Genomic DNA, 18,938 nt, shown 5'->3' with positions numbered 1-18,938 from the left:
ACTAACAGCTACACACACAAAAAAAATAGTTTACCTGATGGTGGACATTAGCCAGTGGTGGTCCCAAAAAACCACTTGTAGTATTATATTAAATTAATTGATTTTATTACAGGTGTTTCAATATTTAAAATATATTCGAAAATGAAATTCAAATCATTTATTCCACCCCTAAAACACAGGGCAGTTTAAAAAACCATTCCACTAGACTGTGATAAAATTGAAAGCAGGAAATATATTTTACTCACCTCTATCTCTCCACTATGAAACACAATAGTTTGATGAATGAATATTATTAACTGCAAGTATAGAAAAATTGATTTCTAAGCCCCAAAGTAATCTTATTTAAAATTCACATGTTGATTTTTCTGAGTACACAAATTCCATTCTCATTATAAACAATTCAATAGAAAAAAATTTACTTAGAAAATAAAATTCACAGTTCCCCAAGCTTTCATTTTTCTATGTATAAAATAACCTACATTCATGAGAATTTTTACTTTAAAAAACAGGATCACATACAAGTTTTAAAACCCATCTTTTTCCTTTAAATACTGTATGTATCTAGGTCATCTTTCACTCAGTTTGTATCTAGATTCTCTCTTATATATAGTATTCCATCATTTGGCAGGAGAGTCCAGCGCTGCTTAACGATGGAGATGTGTTCTGAAAAATGCACCAGTTGGCAATTTCATCGCTGTGCAAACATTGCAGATTGCATGTACACAAACCTAGATGGTGTAGCCCACTACACACCTGGGCTACATGGAATAGCCTATTGCTCCGAGGCTACAAACCTGTACAGCATGTTACTGCACAAAACAACACAAGATTAAATCAAGCACAAAAGAAAGTGATGCAATCAAGAAACACATAAACATGAAATCCATGAGGCTGCTGCTGGTGTAATATGGCACTGTTTTACAGCAAACATTTTTTTTTAATAAGTAGAAACAGTACATTCTAAGTAAAAATAATGCCCTAGCTGGTTTGGCTCAGTGGATAGAGCGTTGGCCTGCAAACTGAAAGGTCCTGGGTTCAATTCCGGTCAAGGGCACATGCCTGGATTGCGGGCTTCATCCCCCGTAGAGGGCATGCAGGAGGCAGCCAATCAATGATTCTCTCTCATCATTGATGTTTCTATCTCCCTCCCTCTCCCTTCCTCTCTGAAATCAATAATAATATATCAAAAAATAAAGATAAAAAGTGTAGTATAATACAAAAACCAATCCCCATTTATTATCATTAATCAATAATACATTGCACGTGCTATATAAAGGCATAACTCTGAGATATTTTGGGTTCCGTTCCAAACCACCACAATAAAGCAAATATTGCAATAAAAGGGGGTATGCCTATACTTTTATAGGACTGGCAGCACAGTAGGTTTGTTTACACCAGCATTACCACAAACACAAGAGTAATCCTTGGTGCTACAGCCTTGCAATGGCTATGATGCCACTAGGCCAGTGGTCGGCAAACTGCGACCCCTTTAGTGTGGCTTTTCCACAAAACACCACGTGCGGGTGCACACGTACAGTGTGATTGAAACTTCGTGGCCACACTCAAGGGGCCAAAGAGCCGCATGTGGCTCACGAGCCACAGTTTGCCGACCACTGCACTAGGCAATAGGAATTGTTCAGCTTCCATTGTCTTTCAGCTTCCATTGTTGACTGAAACGTTGCCATGCAGTGCATGGCTGTACCATAATTTAACCAATCTCCTATTGATGGACATTTAGGTTAATTTCATCTTTTTGATATAACATACAATAGTCTAATGATATCTTCGCATTTACATTTTGCATTCTTTTGAGAGCATTTAAAATTTAATGTTGCATAAAAGCAATGTGTATGCACAGAATAGGAAACCAAACAGCTTTAGAAGGCTGATTTGTCATTGCCCCTCCCAAGCCCTCCAAAGGATTAAGTCTCTTTGATAATGATTAGTGGTTTGTTTTTTCCTTAAAAAAAAAAAAAAAGAAAGAAAGAAAGAAATCTTAATGGAGCCTTCCTTTCTTCCGTTCTTTTTAAACTAGATATGTTCCAGGACTTCTGTGTAGCTGCCAACCTGGAATTTCCCTTCACTTCTTGGGTGTGTGTACATTATGTCCCTTCTACTCAAGGTCTTCCGTTTGTTTATTTCCTGTGTATGGCTTTTTTTTTTTTTTTTTTTGTAATAGCTTCCTAATGGTGTACAGAAGGTAAATTTTTTTTAAGACATTGCAAGTTTTCAAATGTCTTTATCTCATCCTTAGATGGCTTAGAAAGAATATCTCCTTAGGCGGTTGAAAACATTATTTCACTGTCACATAGCATTCATTGTTGCTGTTGAGCAATCCAATGCCATTGCGATTTCTCATCCTTTATGTATGATGTGGTTTTTCTTTAGAATCTTCTCTGTGTTAATGGTGTTCTGAAAACTCACTATGCTGGGGTTTTATTAAATATCCTAGGATGGACACCAGCTGTTTTTCAGATGGGAAAATGTTATTGTATTATTCTTCAATCATTTTGTTTCCCTTCACATACTAGCCCTTCCCTTCCTGAATGACCTCTTTGGAATATATATCCTATCTAATAATAGACAAACATGGTAATTAACCATACCTTCGCTATGCCTCCCATTGGCTAATCAGCACGATATGCAAATTAACCCAACCAAGATGGCAGCCGGCAGCCACACAGCTGAAGTGAGCAGGAGGCTTGCTTGATCCAGTGATGGAGGAAGCCAAGGTTCCCCGCCTGCCGTGGCCTGGCTCTGAGCTCCGAAAGCAACAAAGTTTCAATTATAGAAGGTAAACAAACCCCAGATACCTGCTTTCAGCAGGCCGTGTCCTCAGAGCTGGAGTGAGCAGGAGTGGCTCTCAGCTCCAGTGATGGCAACAAAGTTTCAATTATAGAAGGTAAATAAATCCCAGAATAAAAAAAAAAGAAAAAGAAAAAAAGGAGAGCTGGGAGTTTCAGTAGCCGGCCAGCCTGAAAATGGCCCTCAGCTCCTCACCCAGACTGGCCAGGCACCCCAGTGGGGACCCGCACCCTAAAGGGGGTGTGGCCAGCCTGAAAACAGCCATCAGCCCCTCATCCAGGCTGGCCAGGCACCCCAGTGGGGACCCCCACCCTGAAGGGGGTGTGACCAGCTGCAAACAGCCATCAGCCCCTCACCCAGGCTGGCCAGGCACCCAAGCGGGACCCCCACCCTGATCCGGGACACCCTTCAGGGCAAACCAGCCAGCCCCCACCGGTGCACCAGGCCTCTATCCTATATAGTAAAAGGGTAATATGCAAACTGACCCTAACAGCACAAAGACTGGGAATGACTGGTCACTATGACACACACTGACCACCAGGGGGCAGATGCTCAATGCAGGAGCTGCCCCCTGGTGGTCAGTGCGCTCCCACATGGGGGAATCTTTGCTCAGCCACAAGCCAGGCTGACAGCTGCCAGTACAGTGGTGGTGGTGGTGGGAGCCTCTCCCACCTCCTCAGCAGCGCTAAGGATGTCCTACTGCAGCTTAGGTCTGCTCCCCACTCACAAGTGGACATCCCCTGAGGGCTGCCGGGCTGCAAGAGGGATGTCTGATTGCCAGCTTAGGCCCAATCCCCTGGGGAGCAGGCCTAAGCCAGCAGGTGGTCATACTCAAGGGGTCCCAGACTGCAAGAGGGCACAGGCCAGGCTGAGGGACCCCCACCCCGAGTGCACAAATTTTTGTGCACTGGGCCTCTAGTATATATATAATCAGCTGGTTTCAGGTTAGGTTTGGCCAATGGGAGATCAAAATGCAGGAAGAGAGAGAAGTCAGAGTCTCCTTTTCCTGAGGCAGAGCTGAATCTCCTGCAGTATCTCTCAGGCAGTAGCTATATCTCCCACTGGGAGGTCCTTTCTCCTGGACTCCAGTTCTCACTGGGCTGCATTTACACGACCTCCTCCAACCTTGCCCCTTCAGCCCTGGGAGTGGAATAGCTTCTCACTGCTGCTATCTGGACACTATACCACCCTTATGTGTTCCCGTAATCCTTCCTGCTAACACTTCTATAAGAGTCACTTTGTAAAAGTCTCTTTATCTGAACCATGTGGGGTGAATTGTTTGTTTTAGGGATTCTGAATGATACAGATAGTCTTCTCTCTCTCTCTCTCTCTCTCTCTCTCTCTCTCTCTCTTTCTCTCTCCATTTTCCAAGAAATATTGAGCTTCCTGCACTAGCCCTCTAACTTTTTTTTCTATTTCCCATTTCTAAGTCATCTCTTTCATGAATCTCCTGGGGAATTTCTTTATCTTCACCTTCCAACCCCTCTATGAATTTCTTATTTCAGCAATCATGTTTTTCATTTCCAAGAGCTCCTTTATCCTGTCATTATTATAGTGTTCCATTATTTCATGGATATAATTTATTTGTCTTCCTGTATTGTCTCTGTTTTCCCAAAATTCTTTTGTTTTGGTGTCTGCCTTTCATGATGGAGATATATGTCAAATGACTCTCACATAATAGCTTATTGTTAACTCTGTGTACTCAAATGGGGCTTGTCCCTTGGTGGGCTTTACTTTGGGGGTGAACAAGCAGGAATCCACCTCCTTCATTATAGGGTCCCCAAATGTCATTTCTCTTGTGATGTTAAATTTTTCCAGAAGAGAATCCACCAATCTCTTGTCTGGTATTTTTGGAACCAAGTGCAGGAATTACAGCTTCAAATTCAGAACAGACTTTCATTTAATGGGAATATTTTTTTCTGGAAGAAATTCCTTGAAGTAAAATTGTGGAATCCAAGGGTATGCATTTTAAAATTTGATAGATTCCAATGCAATTTTGGAAGCATCCAAAGAAAAAAGTTTAATGTGGTTTAAAAAAAAAACAAGCAAACACATTTTATAAGCTGTAAATGTCAGCAGAACTTAATAAAGTACTTTCCTTAATGTTTCAAGAAGTAAAATAGACTGAAATGAATTCTTCTTTTCCATGGTTCTACTTACCTTCAGAATTAGTGCCAACATAGCCTATTTGAAAATTTCCCATCTTTCTAGAAGACAAAATTAGATCCCTCCCAATGTCATTTGATTGGTATTGCAATAGAGGCAAAAATTGAAATCTATAAAGAGGCACTTGGTCTTATCTATCATAAGGATCTAAGGAAGTAGCAACTAAAAATAGTTGCTTAACCAGATGATCTTTGGTAACTGATATTTGAGTTTATGACAACGGTTTGTGGGAGATTTATCTCAGGATGGTGATTGCTCTGTAGGTTATGAGAATAATTAGGGCAAGAAACTATTTAACCACAGTCCAGAGAGAGACAGTCCACAGAACATGAGGATATTATTTCTAGGGTACCTAAATTATATCCAGGTCATAACTGACCTGTAGGAACTAGCTCCATGCTAATCAAAGTAAGTTTTTCTTTTTTTAAAAAATTGCTGATCATCTTACCCCATAAGGTTGCTCCATATTTTGTCCTAGGTTCCTCACTACATAGCAGACAGTGAAAACTCTTTATAAACTCTACTCCAGGGAATCTAAGTCTCATCCAGAAATAGACATTTCCCTTCCAAAATGATTGTAAGGAAGTCTTTAAGTTTTCTGTCTCTATGGTAACAGCTTGATGGAGAGAGTTAACGACTGGGACGTGAAATACGCCTTGCCCTTTCAAATTCTGTAACAACCACTCAGCGTGCACTCACAGACACCAGTTGTTGCTATGGAATAGCAATCACTCTACCATTGCTGCATTGGAGCTTGGATTTCATAACAGAGGGAAACTGAAGAGAAAAAAAAAAACATCCAATCTACATTGTACCTAATCATTCCTTCTTACTTATTCTTTTACTCTGTAGATGTCGTTGAATTTTGCTTAAAGAAATGCAGTTAAATTCTGTATATCTGCAAATGTACAGGCCAAGCACTGGGTTCATAGGCAACAAAATTTTTGCATCTACTATGTACCACATGCCAGTCCTATGCATATACTCACCATTGTCAATAAATACAGGGGTAGTCAAAAGGAGGTTTACAGCTGGCATCTCAGTGGTTAGAGCATTGGCCTGCAGACCTAAGGCTCTCAGGTTCAATTCCTGGTCAAGGGCACATACCTGGGTTGCAGGTTTGGTCCCCCGCCCCCAGTTGATAATCGATATAATTCTCTCACATCGATGTTTCTGTCTTTCTCGCTCCTCCTCCCTCCTTCCCTGCATATGAGTATGCAGTTTCTTCTTGTATTATTATTTATTATTGTATTATTAATTATTATTATTAACCTACTTTTGCCCACCCCTGTATTTGTGAATAAATGATTTTAAGAGCACTTATATTACCAATGATTTCTGGTATCTTTTCTCAATATCTCTTAGCTATGCCATAATGCAGAGTGAATTCAAAGGGCAAAGGGCAAAGTGAATTCAAGACACTACTTCCTGTTACACACAATGGGAAGTGGTTTAGTCCCCCAACTATGTGTCTCCAGTGAGCTGGGAGAATTAACTGAGCCATGATACCCTGTGAGATGACTTAGGCAGCTAACAGGTGAAGAAACTTAACCACCTGTCTCTCCCATGTATTGAGAGCATAGGCCTGCCCAGACTTGGTATCCAGAAAACTAAGACTCCTTGTTTGACTCAGCTCCTAAGTACTCATTACACACTGGAGCACAAAGACCTCTTCTTAGAGATCTCTCTGGGGAGCACAGGACTTCGGAGGACTAGCAATTTGACCTATGAAGGATGACACTCGCCTATTATTTTATTCTTTTGTGATATTTTTTAAAGCAATGTCCTTTTTAAAATCTACTCTCCTAACTGCATTTTAAGTATATGAAGTTCTGAGAGAGAGTTGCAGCATAGATTACTTCTCAATATGTGCATAGCTTATTAATAGTAGGGATGAAAAAGCGGAAACCAAAAGGAAAGTTAAATTCATGCTCAATATATGTTAATAAAAGAGCGATTCCACTCCTCCCTCCACACTAACCAAAGCCTTAGCTTCCCTCTCTTTCCTCCACTTCTGGCACGATTTTTCTTCAGTCCTCGGCAAGACTGGCATTTTCAGTTCGTTCTTCTACTAGGAACTTCCCTTCGTGTGATTCTACTGAACCAAAAGCTTCTGTAACCCAAGAGCAAGGGAGTTGTTGGTGGTAAATAACCTTAAACTAAATGTCCCCTTATTCTTATTCTGGCAGATTGTAAGACAGAGGATGATAATGACAATCTTATTGACAGTTAACATTTACTGAATACTCGCTATGTGTGTGGCACTGGGCCAAGTACTGTACACACTATAACAGATTTACCCTCTACAACAACTCTATCCATGAGTACTATTATCCCCATTTTTATAGGTAAAGAAAAGGAGGGATAGAATTTTAAGTAGATCGTCCAGGAGTCACTGCCACAGGCAGGATGAAATTGCAGGGAGTCTGAATCTAAAGGTCATACACACTCCCAACCACTGCACTAGAGCAATTTCCACCCCCACCCCCACCCCTTTTTTTAAATTATTTCAGAAACACAGTCTAGCATAGCAGTATAGCGGCTTTGGAGCCAGAGTACCTGGATTCAAATTCCAGTTTCACACTTACAGTTGCACCATCTGGAGCAAGTTATTTACTTTCATCTCAGACAGTTCTGTTGAGGCTTAAACTCATTAATTCACGGGACAAGCTCTCAGCCCTGTGACCCGAACATGGAAGACACTTGGTGAATGTTGGCTATTGTTACTGTCCAAGCTTTGACCAAGTCCTGCTAATTGGTTCCATCTCATCCCTGCAATTCATCGTCACTTCATTTTCACAGCTGCAGCTTTAGATGGGCCCTGCCACTAGCTTTTCCATACTAGTTTACATACAGCAGGAAGAGTAATCATCCTCGGACAATTTCGTATGTCATTTCCAAGCTCAAGAACCTCCAGTGGCTCCCTATTGCAAATTCTATCAGATCCAAATTTCTCAACTTGGCTTCCAGGTATGTCTCTACAAATCCCCTTGTTTAGCGTCCTCGTCCTGTCTCTACTCAAGCCCTTTGCACATAGCTTGCCGTATGCTTTCTTAGTTTGCATCCTTTGTGTTCTCTGGACTATGATTCAGTGGGTCTTTATCATGTAAACCCTTTGTAAAATGGCCCTGGTTCTCTAGGTAACAATGTTAATCTATTCAATTAAATATACAGGGATTATCCGTCTAAAAAGGCATCTCTGATTAACTCCACCCAAGCTTGATCATGCCAATGCACTCCTAAACATGTCTGGAAATACTCTGCAACATGTTGATTCATACTGGTTGGTGTGGTAGTGTTTTTATGCATTCTTGTCTTCTCTCATGGTTTTCCTTCCTTTTCAACCTTTCCTTCCTGCTTACTAGTAAGGCAAGTGCTTCATAGATGCTGTTGAGTGATTGATGGCGTGAAACAGTGGATGCAAAAGAGAAAGGTCTGTTAGAGGCAAACAAAGTAACGCGACACTGGAGCTTGTGTTCCTTTAAGTGCAGGTAACAAAACGCGGTGCGTTCTGCAGCTTTGCACATCAAGGTAATTTTCAGAATAAGGCAAGCCATTTGCCTCTGACAATTAGGGCATCCTTTCAACAGCAGCCAGAAAGCTGATCTCTTGATTCTCCATTCCTGGGCGTGTAGGCATGCAGGCAGAAGAAGGCAAGGAACAGGCTGCCATGACTTGTCTAAAGGACTTTGCTGTGATAACAGAGGGGAGAGGAGTCAGGTTGCAACTAACTCCTTACCTACTACAGCACAGTTAGCAACCTGGCAGCTTTTTCTTCCCTACTGAGAGAAAACGTTCCCCCTTCCAGGCACCTCCCCGGATCCTCGATCCTGAGAGACCTGACGTCCTCTCTCCCAGTGCTGCAAGAAACAAAAGAAGACAGGATCCATGGACACCATCTAACTCCAGATGAGGGACAGACCCAGAGGAGGAACTCTGGAGGTTTTCAGAGGAGCACGTGAAACGAGACCCAAAGGAACTGAGTCACAGATCACCTTTAACAATGGTGGCAAACACTTCTTTGGTAGAATGACAAGAGGAAGATAATAACTAAAATGCAAATGAAATTGTTCCAGTTACACCAAACACGGCACAGAAGGCCTGTCAACCCTCACAAAAATATAAGGCTGAGCAAATTCCATGGGGGTTAGGTGTGGCTATTACTTTAAAATAGAAAAAAAAAATTAGTTATTCATAGTTCAGAAGTAGAAACAGGTAGAATCACAGGCTATTAGAGCTCATGGAATCCAAGTAGCACGGTTTATAAAGAGGAACTGAGACCCGGAGAGGAAAATTAACTCTCCCAAGCCACAGGAGTGGTGACAGAGCCAAGGTGAGAGCCCAGGTCTCCTCATGCTACAGTGCAAGGTACATTCACTGAGCAGTAAAGATGCCTGCGCTTAGCATCCCACATTCAACTAAAGCCAAGAGAACATGGATAAATACATATCTTTCCAGAAAGATAAAGTTCCACCTCCACCATGCTGGGCCACAACACAACACAGTTTTGCTAAAAATTTCCAAGTTCTCTGATTTGCATGTTGAGCTCATGTTCAAGTATGTGGGGGTTGGGGGGGGGGCACATGTGAAAAGAAAGAGAAAGAAAAAGAAAAAATAACAACAGTATAACCTACAGCAGAGGCAGTCTTCTTGGTGGCTTAGGGGTGTTTAGATGCAAACTAGGAGCCAGGGGGACCTGCTTCTATCTCTTGACAAGTCATTTAATCTCTCTGGGCCTCAGTTTCCCATCTGCAAAAAGAAGGCATTCTACTGTAAATTATTTTAAGGTCTCTTTCACCTCAAATATTAGAATAGTATTCAAGAATAATTACACTAATAGATTTTTATCACATCCAAGTTTAGTAACAGAAAAAATATATAAAATGTAGGTGGCTGATAGTGCATTCAATTAAACAGATATTTATTTTGTGCCCCTGCCTAGGACTCTCAAGACAAAGAAGATATGGCCTTTGCTCTTGAGAAGCTAGCTGTCAGCCCAGAGGAAAGACCTATAAGACTCACTCTTCACAGACTGTCTCTTAACGAAGTACTATCCCGTCTCACCAAAGATCAGACAAGAAGTGTTTTAGCCTGAGGCACCTTGGGAGGCAACTTCCTGGTTAGTTTTTCCTTCTTACAACTCCACCAACTCCCAAGTATTACAAGTAATAAGGGCTAACTGATCACTGTAAGAACCCACTGAACAGCATCCCTAACTCATGTTTTCTGGCCAAAGCATGGTAGGTCAGACACTATCATATCAAAGCTGTTCACCAAGAGTATTGTAAATAAGAGTTACAAATAGTCATTAGCTCAAATTTTATCCGGCATCAAAGCAAAATGCTAAGGATCTGGAATGGGTGTCCATTACCCTGCTCTGAAAATGGACAAATCAGTATAAGCATCTCATTTGAGAAATTGAGGACAGGAAGTGTCCTGTGGAATATGTGAAATATGTGGCTGCAGAGGGTTCCCAGTTCTAGAGGTGCTCTCAAAACCTGTCAGAGTGTAAGCAAGGTGCTTCATACAAGGTACCCACTCTATTATGAGACTAAATGTACAAGTTCTGCTATTATTGTCTACTACCTACTTCTACAGGGATCTGTATAATATGCATTATACACGAATCTATTATGACTCCAAGTAACTAGTAGGGGAGTAGCTACATTTCAGTTTACCAAACAACAATTTTAATGGCCATGTAGGTATATTGTACAAAGTGTACACAGATCACCTCAAATTACTTTATTATGTCTTAACTTAGGGATTGTCCTTTTATTCAAACAGTGCATAGTTTGTGCATAAATTACCCAAGCTACAGAAGTGAGGGGAAGGGGAAGACGGGCAGGCCTAGAAGAAAATAACTGGAGTGGTAGGTGCAGCCTCTGAGGAAATAACAAACTTGAGAAGAAAAACCCTGACCATCAAGTCTCCCATGAATGAGAGGGTGCCGTAAAGAGGCTAGAAACCACGAAGTTCAGGACTCTAAACATATTCACCCTCCTCTCTTTTTGGGAACCCACCCCACTAAAACGTTTTTTCTCTACAGATTTGAAAATAGAGTTCAGAGCTTGTCTGATCATAAGCCCTAAACCAATATGAGTCATTCGGTCATAAAGCCACTGGCTTTAGCAATGTCTTCTGATTGAGCAAAAACATCTCCCAACAGCCTCAAAAAAAAAAGTATAAAAGCACACGGCGCACTTCATTGCACATTAAACGAGCAGGCCATTACCAACAGGACAGAACATTGAGTAAGCTTTCATATCCCACTGAAACTCACCTTAGTGGCAGGAAAGCAGAAATGGCTACAGGAAAACTATATCACTTGAGAACTGTTCTCTAAAACATGCTTTAGGCATTGGGTAGATTTCCCCTCTTCTTTCTTTTTTTGGGGGTGTTTGTGTCATCTTAGAGGGTTCTTTTTAAATATTGCACAAACTTATTGTGAAAAAAATAAAAATGTACAATTATGCAATCAATGAATCAATAAAAATGTACAATTATGCAATCAATCAGCCCAGAGGAAAGACCTATAAGACTCACTCTTCACAGACTGTCTCTTAACTAAGCACTATCCTGTCTGACCAAAGATCAGACAAGAAGTGTTTTTGCCAGAGGCACCTTGGGAGGCAACTTCCTGGTTAGTTTTTCCTTCTTACATCTCCACCAACTCCCAAGTATTACAAGTAATAAGGGCTAACTGGTCACTTTATATGTAAATCAAAGGAAAATCACCCATATCATACCCAAAATCTAATTGCCATTAACTTTTCTAGCCATTTTTTCGGTGCATTTGTGCATGTATTTCACACAGAAAAAACAAGAATCATACTGCACATATTATTTTGTATCCTGTTCAACATAGATCATGAAATTCTTTCATACATATATATTTCTAGGGCTATTTTTTGAAAATATGTTTTGTTTTGTTTAATATATTTTATTGATTTCAGAGAGGAAGGGAGAGGGAGAGAGAGATAGAAACATCAATGATGAGAGAGAATCATTGATTGGCTGCCTCCTGCACGCCCCCTACTGGGGATCGAGCCCGCAACCCAGGCATGTGCCCTTGGCCGGAATCGAACCTGGGACCCCTCAGTCCACAGGCCAATGCTGTATCTATTGAGCCAAACCTGCTAGAGCTACAAATATGTTTTTATTGATTTTTTTTCTAGAGGAAGGGAGAGGGAGAGAGAAAGAGAGAGAGAGAAACGTGAGAGAGAATCATCCATCGGTTGCCTTGGTTGCCTTCCATACACACCCCAACAGGGTATCGAACCTGACTGGGACTCAAACAGGCATGGGACAACGCTCAACCAACTGAGCCACACCAGCCATGGCTCTAGGGCTATTCTAATAGCAATATTGGAAATTTGTACATGAACTAGAAAGCATGGATGTACCATTGTGTGAATACATCATAAGTTATTTAATTAATTCCCAATTCTTGGATGAGGTTGTGTTATGGGCTGAATCACGTCCCCCTAAAATTTATATGTTGAAGTCCTAACCCCCTGGATATCAGAGTGTGACTGCATTTAGAGCTTGAGTTAAAAAGATAATTAAGTTAAAAAGTAGGTCATTTGGGTGGGCCCTAATCCACTCTGACTAGTGTCCTTAAGAGAAGAGGGCATTTGGACAGAGACATACACTGAGGGGAGACTATATGAAAATACAGGGAAAAGATGGCCATCTACAGCCAAGGAGAGACGGCTCAGAAGAAACCAAACCTACAGATGCTTTCATGTTGTATTTCTGGACTACAGAATTGTGAGAAATAAATTTCTGTTGTGTAAGCCACCCAGTCTGTGGTGCTTTGTTATGGCCACCCTGGGAGCCCTTTCTCCAACCTCATCTCCTTCCATCCTTTCTTTCACTTTATGGTTGGAACACATCATAATTCCCCAAGTTGTACACTATTTCAAGCCTCTGGGTTCTTATTTGGACTGCTCTGGAAGAACTGCAATAATAAACTAGAGATTAGGATGAGATAATAAGTAGTCAATATACCCATAGCTCTCCCAATAGTCTCTCTTGATGTTCTCACCATCTTTTATTCTAGATAAACATATACACATGGTTATGCTAGGGTGAGGTGAGAGTAGGATACAGGTGTGACAACTCATCCGAGAGGTTTTTGAGCCTGAGTCTGAGATACAACTGTTCAATTGGCTTTGCGGAGAGGAAATCTAAGAGGATGAGGTCAGAGGAATGGGATGGAAAACATGCACACGGTGCAACTTCTTCACTAAGTTAGGCAACCTGCTCTCTGGAAAAGCACTATTAAGCCAAGACATTCTTCAAGACCGAGGCTGACCAGAGATGCCTTTTAGTCCACAGGGAGTTATCCTGTTATTCTTTCAGAGTTTGAGAAGGTTTATCAGGAGCTAGGCACACATAACCTCATTCCCTGTATCTTCTCCCCAATATTCTTGGGGGAATATTTCTGAATATTAGAGACATGAAACAAAATGACATAGTCTCCTTTTCTCTCTCATGTAGGGATTTCACAATTTAAATACAGGGGCCCGGTAGAATTCTTTCTCTCTCAGTGATCAACAAGAGGCAAATGTGAGTGCTTTAACCTCCACAAGTGGTCCTAGATGAACCTACCAGGAAAAAAGAAGGTGATTGAAATCCTCTACTTTAGGCCCTAAAAAAAAAGAGAGGAGAAGAGTGCAGATTGGTTTGGCTCAGTGGATAGAGCATCGGCCCGGGGATTACAGGGCCTGAGGTTCGAATTCAGCCAAAGATGAGAGAGAGAGAGAGAGAGAGAGAGAAAGAAAGAGAGAGAGAGAGAGAAAAAACTTATGTTAAAATAAGGGTTGAGACTTAGCTGTAAAATTTCATTGAAGTCTAATCTGGAAAAAAGACTTTGAAATAATAATCCTCGCTCCAAATTAGGAACGCCTGCAAATGTAGTAATTTCTACCTAAGAGGCTTTGTGTCCAAACATGTCATTTGTGATCCCAGCAGACAAAGGAGAGTGCCCTTGGAAACAAGGGTGCCATTCAGCCCCCAGCCCAGGGCATTGGATTTCCTCGCTGGGCTCAATAATATTTTTTGCCACATTAGGCACCAGCTTCAAACCTGGTGGGAAGCAAATTTAAGTGTCTCTTTTAGGAGAAAACAATGAGAATGCTGTATTTCACAAAAGAAAGGAATCCTATCACTCCTGGACTGGCAGACCTGGAGTCTTAATTATTACATTTGACAGTAGCTTGTACTCCTAGATGTTGAATTTTATAGAACCCTTTGGGCTGGCAAAACTTATCCCAAAAGGGGAAATGCCTTAAGTTCTTGAATAGCATAGGAGAAAATGTTTATTCTATTTGTATTTATCTTTGTATTCCCAGGGATAAGACAATGAATGAATGACCCTGTAAACAGAAAAGCAGCCCCATGTTACTGAGGCTAAAGAATAATACAGCCCTAGCCAGTTTGGCTCAGTGGATAGAGCATTGGCCTGCAGACTGAAGGGTTCTGGGTTCGATACCAGCCAAGGGCATGTACCTCGGTTGCAGGTTCCTCCCTGAACCGGGCCCTGATCAGGGCACATGTAGGAGGCAACCAATTGATTCTTTTCTCTCTGTCTTTCCTTCTCTCTTAAAGAAACTAAAAGAAAAATACATCGCCTGGCTCGTGTTGCTCAGTGGTTGAGTGTTGACCTATGAACCAGGAGGTCATGGTCCAATTCCTGGTCAGGACACATGCCTGGGTTTCGGGTTCAATCCCCAGTAGGGGGCATGCAGGAGCTCATCATTGATGTTTCTTTCTCTTCTTCTTCCTTCCTCTCTGAAATCAATAATATATAATGTGTGTGTGTGTGTGTGTGTGTTTTTAAATAATACATTTTAGAAAAACATCAATGACTCAAATTCAACAATTCATTTATTCATTCACTAAAAAATTTATACTAATTGCCACCATGTGCTAAGTACCTGAGATACAGTGTTAGAGAGACCTGTAGTGAGAAATAGAAATCATGGCATTTGGGGTGGGGAGTGGGAGATTCTCAGGAGCTATAGAAGAGAGGAGAAGGGATGGAGTCCTGGCACAGATAGAGGACACAACAATGGATAAAAGAATATCAGATCAGGGAACAGGGAAGAACTCTTGTAAAAAAAAAAATGACTGCCGAAACCGGTTTGGCTCAGTGGATAGAGCGTCGGCCTGCGGACTGAAGGGTCCCGGGTTCGATTCCGGTAAAGGGCATGTACCTGGGTTGCAGGAGGCAGCTGGTCGGTGTTTCTCTCTCATCGATGTTTCTAACTCTCTATCTCTCTCTCCCTTCCTCTCTGTAAAAAAATCAATAAAATATATTAAAAAAAAAAATGACTAAGAAACTAAGGGTTGAGAAATGAATGGAAGAAGCTTTACTGTCAAGCAAGGATCCCAATCCTAGTGCAGGTCTAGGTCTAGGGCAGTGGTCAGCAAACTCATTAGTCAACAGAGCCAAATATCAAGAGTACAACGACTGAAATTTCTTTTGAGAGCCAAATTTTTTAAACTTAAGCTATATAGGTAGGTACATTGTTATTAACTTAATTAGGGTACTCCTAAGCTGGCCTTTGCTAAAAACGTCCTCAATCTGATTGAGGTACGTTCGCTGAGGTTGACCCCTTCCAAATCTCCCATCCACACTCGTCTTGTATACTTGTTTCAGATAGACAAGTGTGGATGGTCGAGTTGGAAGGGGTCGACCTCAGCGAACGTACCTCAAAACAATGTACCTCCCCCACGCTGCATATCCCGAGGCCCGCCTGCGCCGGGTCCCCTGTTGCCGACACCCCCCACTTCTTCTAACGCCACTTCAAAATAGACTCGCCCAGGCCGAAAACCGACTTCGGCACATGGACCACGAAGTTTCAATCGCACTGTACTTGCGCGCCCGCACGTGGTATTTTGTAGAAGAGCCACACTCAAGGGGCCAAAGAGCCGCATGTGGCTCGCGAGCCGAAGTTTGCTGACCACTGGCCTAGACCATAATCACAAAGCAACTATTTTATTTATTTATTTTTTTTTTATTTTAATAATTTTTATTTCTTAAAGTATTACAAAGAGTATTACATATGTCTCCTTTTTTCCCCCCCTTGACATTCCCCCGGCCCCTACCCCCCGCCCCCCCCCGCCCCGTGTCTTGTGTCCATTGGTTAATCTTATATGCAACAAAGCAACTATTTTAAAAGGACCCATAAATTCTGTGAACTAAGCCACCCAATTTGGAAATGGACTCTCCTGAGTTTACCAGACAAAAGTATAGAATTGGGGAGTAGAGAGAGAAGCACTGAATCTCCTGCAGTTAGTTCCCTGGGAAAAGATGGGGAGAAAATGGTTTTGGTTGTGTTTGTTTGTTTGTTTGTTTGTTTGTTTTCAGCAAAAAAGTAGGTGGTTGCAGCAGCCTACTCAAACCACCACTTCCTTTTACCCTTGTGACTGTACCCTGCTATGTTTCCAGGATAGTAAGTTCCCTATGTTTTGTCACTTCTAACTTTTGGATAACCATGTAAATGAGATGGATTTTCCACTGCTCTAGGGCTCAAAGGGGTTCTGGGCTTTGAGCTTTATGAATTCCACACACTGTTTCTGTTTTCTCAGTTTTAATGTCTGTCTCTCTGTCTCTCTCAGTTTTTATGTCTATCTCTCTGTCTCTCTCTCATACACACACATACACACACACACACACACACACACACACACGGTAAGGAAATATTTTTCTCCCATTGCAGCTACAAAGGTGTTGGCTCACACGTTTGAGATGCCAGTGCTGCCAAGGGTGGGGCTTATCTGAAAAATTCAAGGAACTGTTTGAATTATAAGGCAAGTTCTTGCTTTGTCTGTTTTAGTTAAAATGTAATCTTAAAAAGTAAAGTCAGAGTCCAAATCAACTTAATTATCTTGAAACCTAAAAAGGAAGAAAGATTAATAAGTACTGTGTTTACTTTTTCCTTTTTTTTTTTTTTTTTTTTTTTTTTTGCTTGTATGGAGGGGAACGATCAAACTTAGCCAGCTGTGCTAAGCCAGACAGAGACCTCCATGTTTATGTAGGATCACTGCAATTTGCAGACAAAGGCATTTTTCATTTGTCCACACGGTTGGTACCTGCAGGTCCCACTTTTTCCTTTTTTTAAATTAAGCAGTTTATTTCCTTTCTATTTACCTACTATCTGTTTGGGGAGGAATTTATTTACTTAAGTAGAGGATAGCAGAAATGAAGCCCTTTAAATTTTTCTTTTGGGTGGAGACTAAGGTGCAGGAAGGAGAAGTGTAGAGTAACATAATGTAGAGTAACATGACACAGAAACATACCATAACTTTCTATAAAATTACCAGCTTTGATACCCCTTCAATTTTCACATAGTTTTCTTTTCACTCTCAATTTATAGAAGTACATGTTAATTTGAGTGATAAATGTGTAACTAAAAAGACTAGAATCAATTTTTTTTAAGTATTGGTGAATCCTTTTAATTGAAGAATCACTGTCTATTTTATAAAGCAGGTTTCCAGGTAGATTTGACTAAACAAAGGCATAGCTGTATTTTGTATAATAAAACATACATATTTTGAATTCTAGACTGAATTTCACTCAAGTTTTGGTCTAAAAAGCCAGTTTAGCAGGATTAGTAGCATCAATAACTTTTCCCCCAAAATGAAACTTGAAGTTATTTATTGTATATTAAAGTTGAAGGTACTAAAGGTCTGATTTGGGCTCCCACAATTTAAGTGGAAACATATCAGAGTAGGATAGCAATAAATAAGGAGAGCATTTCAAAATGAACAGGTGTGGCTCAGTGGTTGAGCGCTGACCTATGAACCAGGAGGTGACGGTTCGATTCCCAGTCAGGGCACATGCCCCACACTCAATCCCCAGTGTGGGGCGTGCAGGAGGCAGCTAATCAATGATTCTCTCTCATCATTGACGTTTCTATCTCTCTTTCCTTCTCCCTGCCTCTCTGAAATCGATTTAAAAAAATTTTTAAAGAGGCTAACAGGAAGGTAGACGGGGATATTACAGTTTGGAGAAAAACTATAGGGGAGATTTTACCTTAGTTTTGAAATATATCTATATAGTGGTTCTCAACCTTCCTAATGCCATGACTCTTCAATACAGTTCCTCGTGTGGTAGTGACCCCCAACCATAAAATTATTTTTGTTGCTACTTCATAACTGTAATTTTGCTACTGTTATGAATCCTCATGTAAATATCTGATATGCAGGATGTATTTTCATTGTTTGCGACCCACAGGTTGAGAACGCTGATTTAAAAGACTATCACCAACTGTTTTCTTTTACATGAACAACTAAAAGAATAAATATCCCAGGATAAATATAACCAGAAAAAGTTTAGGTGAGAAAGAGTAAAAAGAAGTCTTGACTGTGAAAGTGAAGGACACATAGGTAAGTTCTGAGAAGGTCAGTATAGCACTCAGCTCCACACTTCTCTGACTGTTTGCCCTGAAGCAAGAGACTTAAAGCAAATGATTTGTGAATTCCTATTTTCTCTGTTCCTACCATTCTAAAAGGCTGGATTGAAACTCCTTCTGTCTACTTTCCTTAATTGAGTGGCCTTCTTTTTCTACTTTTCCTAACCATCTCTCTTACCAAGTTAAAGAAGAAAAAGAAAAACAACAATAGTAAGAGAGAGAAGTCTCTATAAAACGACCAAGCAGGGTTCAAGTATGGGATGATTTTGCTTGGTGGTGCAAAGTTTGTTTTGACTTCAAGAAAGACATGTTGGGACAGGATAACATAACTTTAAAAAAAATCCTCATGTGAGTACATGCTTAGGGAGAGGAAGGGAGACAGAGAGAGGAGGGTGGGGGGGGAGCGGGAGAGAGGGAGAGAGAGAGAGACAGAGACAGAGAGACAGAGAGAGAGAGGGGTTGCCCTCCTCACATGCCCGACCAGGGATTGAACCCCCAACCCAGGTATGACTGGGAATCCAACTGGTAACCTTTCAATGT

At 41.1% G+C, this 18,938-nt stretch overlaps 1 non-coding gene across 1 annotated transcript; it reads right to left on the bottom strand.

Moving 5' to 3' along the window:
- Positions 1–16,951: 16,951 nt before the first annotated feature.
- On the bottom strand, positions 16,952–17,090 carry LOC139015905 (small Cajal body-specific RNA 3). The gene has a single exon (XR_011472553.1). It is a non-coding gene; the product is annotated as a small Cajal body-specific RNA 3 (non-coding RNA).
- Positions 17,091–18,938: the final 1,848 nt, after the last annotated feature.

This window comes from Myotis yumanensis, unplaced genomic scaffold (genome assembly GCF_028538775.1).
Source record: "Myotis yumanensis isolate MYYU_CA2020_CCGP unplaced genomic scaffold, mMyoYum1.0.hap1 SCAF_8, whole genome shotgun sequence".
Lineage (NCBI taxonomy): Eukaryota > Metazoa > Chordata > Mammalia > Chiroptera > Vespertilionidae > Myotis > Myotis yumanensis.
Note: the sequence above shows the minus strand (reverse complement) of the source record. Positions and strands in the feature narration are given on the sequence as shown.